The sequence below is a fragment of the Dipodomys merriami genome, unplaced genomic scaffold (assembly GCF_024711535.1).
Source record: "Dipodomys merriami isolate MVZ:Mamm:240054 unplaced genomic scaffold, mDipMer1.0.p SCAF_209, whole genome shotgun sequence".
NCBI lineage: Eukaryota > Metazoa > Chordata > Mammalia > Rodentia > Heteromyidae > Dipodomys > Dipodomys merriami.
The window spans coordinates 521,720-525,667 of NW_027203482.1; the positions used below are offsets into that span (position 1 = coordinate 521,720).

Below are 3,948 nucleotides of genomic sequence, written 5' to 3' on the forward strand. Positions count from 1 at the left end.
TTTTCTGAGATCCATGTATACATTGCAAATTAGCCCTTTGTCTGATGTATTGCAGGTAAATATCTTTTCCCAATTTGTTCCCTGTCTTTTTAGTTTAGTGGCTATATACCTAGCCTGTGTAAGGTTTTTTCCTTTGATGGAGGCCCATTTGTTGTGTCTCTCTCCTATCTGTTGTGCCCCTGGGATTCTATTCAGGAAGTTCCTGCCAGTACCTATAAGTTCTTTTTTTAATTATTATTTTAATGGTAAAATCTTTATTTACTTTTATAAATACATCGCAAGACAAAACTTTTCAAAAATACTTTCCCCCCAAAAAAATTTAAAAAATAAAGGAAAGCTTGTAAGAGGTAGGCAGACTGTCTTGAGACCTCTTTTTGTTCTTAAGGAGAGCAGTGTAGGGCACGACAATTGCCCCACACCAAATACTGCCATGGGTTTGGCCTTGGGGAGAGAAAATCCCCACTGGACTGAGTGTCCTCTCCTGGTCACAGCCATAGTTACACCTTCTAGTATCTATAACACTATCTAGGATTATCTAGTATGGATCCTATTATAGTTGGGCTATGCTGTATATAATGTTAAGCATTGAGAACATATCTCTCTCTCTGCATATATGTGTGAATTATAAATTATAAGTTGGACTCCAAGTTCAACAAACACAAGTTATTCTCTATGTGTTCCCAGTGTCCCTATGAGGCTCTCTCAACAAGCTGTTCATCTTTCCTGTTTAGATAACATTAAACACCATTGTTTTCTTAGGTCAAGAATGAAGATGAGGGGTGAAAATAAACTTTTGCCTTTGAATAGCTTATTATCCTCAACCCCAAACTAGAAGTTAAATTAGAAAATATTCTGTTTTTGTTGCCTCCAAAGCGATTACTCCATTATTTGTGAGGCCTGTGAGGTGTGGGGTACACTCCCAGGATCCCCCATGCCCTGCTGGACCACAGCCAAGGCAACCCTGGGCCTTCCACTGGGCTCCATCCTTGAAAAGCTGCCTGATGGAGGGAGGTCAGAAAAATTTGCATTTACAAGTTTCCCAGAATGTGCTAGAACTTTTTTGGTCAGTTTTATAGAACTTTCTTGGTCAGTTAAGATTCCACCTCAATCTCTCCAGTATTTTCCAAGCAGATCAAGTCACTTGCAGATAATGAAGAAACTTTGTGGCCCAGGGGTCCAGGCCTTGGAATCAAAGATAGGACCAGGATGGCCAGGGGTCTCGTGTATGGTAGAGATGGCCAGGTGACTGGAGTTTCTGACTTTCCTGTTCTCCATGAGGCCTGAGCAGGGTGAAGGGCAACGAGGAGATGTCTTCTACAATAGCCACTGAAGTGAGGGAGGTGGAAGTTTAGCTGTTCCAGTGGGCAGATATGGAGAGGATTCTAGAAGGGGATCAAGTCCGCTGCTTTCGGCAGGAGTATGTTATTTTACAGAAAGCAACAGAGAAATATTTTCTTTTCTGACTACTGAAAAGTGCAAATATGCTCAAGTTTACCATTTAAAGGAACAATAGACATTTCAAAAATCTCTGTCTAACCTTGGATTTTCTTTTTTAAAAAACACAAAAAACAGTTCCTCACAAAAAGAAATATAAGTTGAGACTTTAGCCAGGTGTTTTTCTGTCCATGGCAGTCTTTTGTGCAAAGTAAAGTGTATTGGAGCTACAATTAAACTGATGCAGTGAGGTTTACTGCCTCTGCATGCCGAGGCAGTGCACGTCATGCGTGCCCTTGCTGTTGAAGCCTGGGAGGGGCTGACCATACTTCTCCATGCACCAGCTTTCTGCCTTTGGAGGGGCGACACTGCTTCTTCTTATAAAGTCCTTTCTTGTCGCAGTTGGGGATGTGCACACCCCTGGGACTCAGCACATTGAAGAACTTCAGGTGATTCAGAATATCTTCCATGTCTCTAAGGCAGGGACCATATTCTGTCTCCCGTTTGGACTCTGGGGAGAATTTCTGGGTGTCCGTGCTCTGGGACTCATAGTCGACTTTGTAGCGCTGGTAGTTCTTCACGGGAACTTTCTTGATGATATCCAGCTTTGAGTGAATGGAATGGAACTTGGAATCAGGCACCCTAGTGTGCTGGGCGGGGCAGGCTACCCTTGCCTTGGTCCTCCTCTGACTCACTAGCATTTCCTGAGGCAGAGGGCACAGGCAGCAGGTAGGCGTTCAGGTGGCCAGGAACGCTGGAGTTGGCGCAGAACCCGCGGCCATACAGCAGTGCCTGAAGCAGGCGTGGCTCAGCCATTGGCAGCTGGCAGCTGTGCCCCTAGTTGCAGGGTTTGGTGTAGACACGGCATGGCTGGCTCTCCCGCAGTGTGCATGTCAGGAAGCAGCCACAGCTTGGCTCGCACACCAGCTCAGCACACGCGGGCACGGCAGGCGGAGGTGTGCACTGGGCCAGCGAGTTCGTATTGCAGGACTCTCAGCACACGACGGGGCCACATCACCAGCGGCCCAAGGAACAGGGCCAGGACAGTGAGCAGAGCTACCCAGAGCGTGGGGCGCGCCAGATGCATGGTGCCCATCGCAGTGGCCAACTGGAGTAAGTGGTTATGGGGAGGAGGCACGCGGTGCGAGATTGCGGGATCTGGAGCGCAACTACCGGTACTGGGCCGTGCAGCTGCCCATATCGCACCTCAGTACCTATAAGTTCTAATGTCACCCTTATTCTGTCTGGTTTTAATGTACTTAATCCATTTTGAATTGATGTTAGTGCAAGCAGAGATCCACTTCTAGTTTTCTGTCTATGGATATCCAGTTTTCCCAACACCAATAGTTGAAGAGGCTATGATGTATGTGTATGTGTGTGTGGTGGTGGTGGTGGTGGTGGTGTGTGTTTGTGTGTGTGTGTGTGTGTGTGTGTGTGTGTGTGTGTGTGTGTTTGTCGGTCGTGGGGCTTGAACTCTGGGCCTTGGAGCTACCCCTCAGCATTTCATCTCCAGGCTAGTACTTGAACCACAGTTCCTCTTCCCATTTTCTTGTGGTTTATTGGAGCTAAGAGTCTCATGGACTTCCCTGTCCCTGCTGGCTTTCAACAACCATCCTCAGATCTCAGCCTCTGAGTAGCTAATATTAAAGGCATGAGCCACAGGCACCCAGCAAGGCTATGTTTTTTTCACATTACATCTTTCGCTCTTTTGCCGAATATCAGATGATTGTAAGTATGTAAATTTATTTCTGGGTCTTTTCATCTTCTTTAATATGTTTTCATTGTAAAAATAATGCACAAAGGGGTTACAGTTACATAAGGTAGGTAATGAGTTCATTTCCTCTCAAGCATTGTTACCTCCTCCTTTGTTTTTCCCCTACCATCCCTACCCTTCCACCTCCACAACTATTCCTTTCCATCCCCCTCCCCACTCCCTGCCTAAATTGTAAAGTTCGTTTTTGAACATAGTGTCTTGATCTCATTGTTAAAATGGGTCAAACTGTATCCCTAGTTAAGCATTTGGTTTTTTTCCCTTCACCTCCCAAAGCTAGAGAAATGTATATACAAGATACAGGGCACCAACATCAAAGAAACCAAAAAACCCACATAACTTAGGTTACAAGATTGGGTGGAAGAATGATGACTGTTGATTTAATTTGATAAGTATTCTATAGTTTTAATGGTAAGGCTTATTAACTCAAAGGGGGAGCAAAAACATTCAGAATAATGGACTGTGGCTACTACTCATTTGATGTGTGTGTATAGATTATGATTAATAAAAATATATCTATTAATTCCCAGTGGTAGACTGCTATGCTAACTGGGAGGAGACTTTGGTAATGCCAGGGCTTTGAATACTGGTAATGAAGCAGAATATGAGGGGAGAGCATTTGCTAAGGATGTAACTTCCTAGGCTCATACCAAATACATTGAAGTAGAATGTTAAGTGATGATCGACTGAGCACGAAATTTTATTTGTTGACATTTTTGTTTTGTGAAGTCCAGGGATTTGAA

General features: G+C 44.5%; 1 pseudogene; it reads right to left on the reverse strand.

Annotated features, from left to right (window-relative positions):
- Positions 1–1,687: 1,687 nt before the first annotated feature.
- On the reverse strand, positions 1,688–2,521 carry LOC138833479 (insulin-like growth factor-binding protein 3 pseudogene; annotated as a pseudogene).
- Between the last annotated feature and the right edge of the window lie 1,427 nt (positions 2,522–3,948).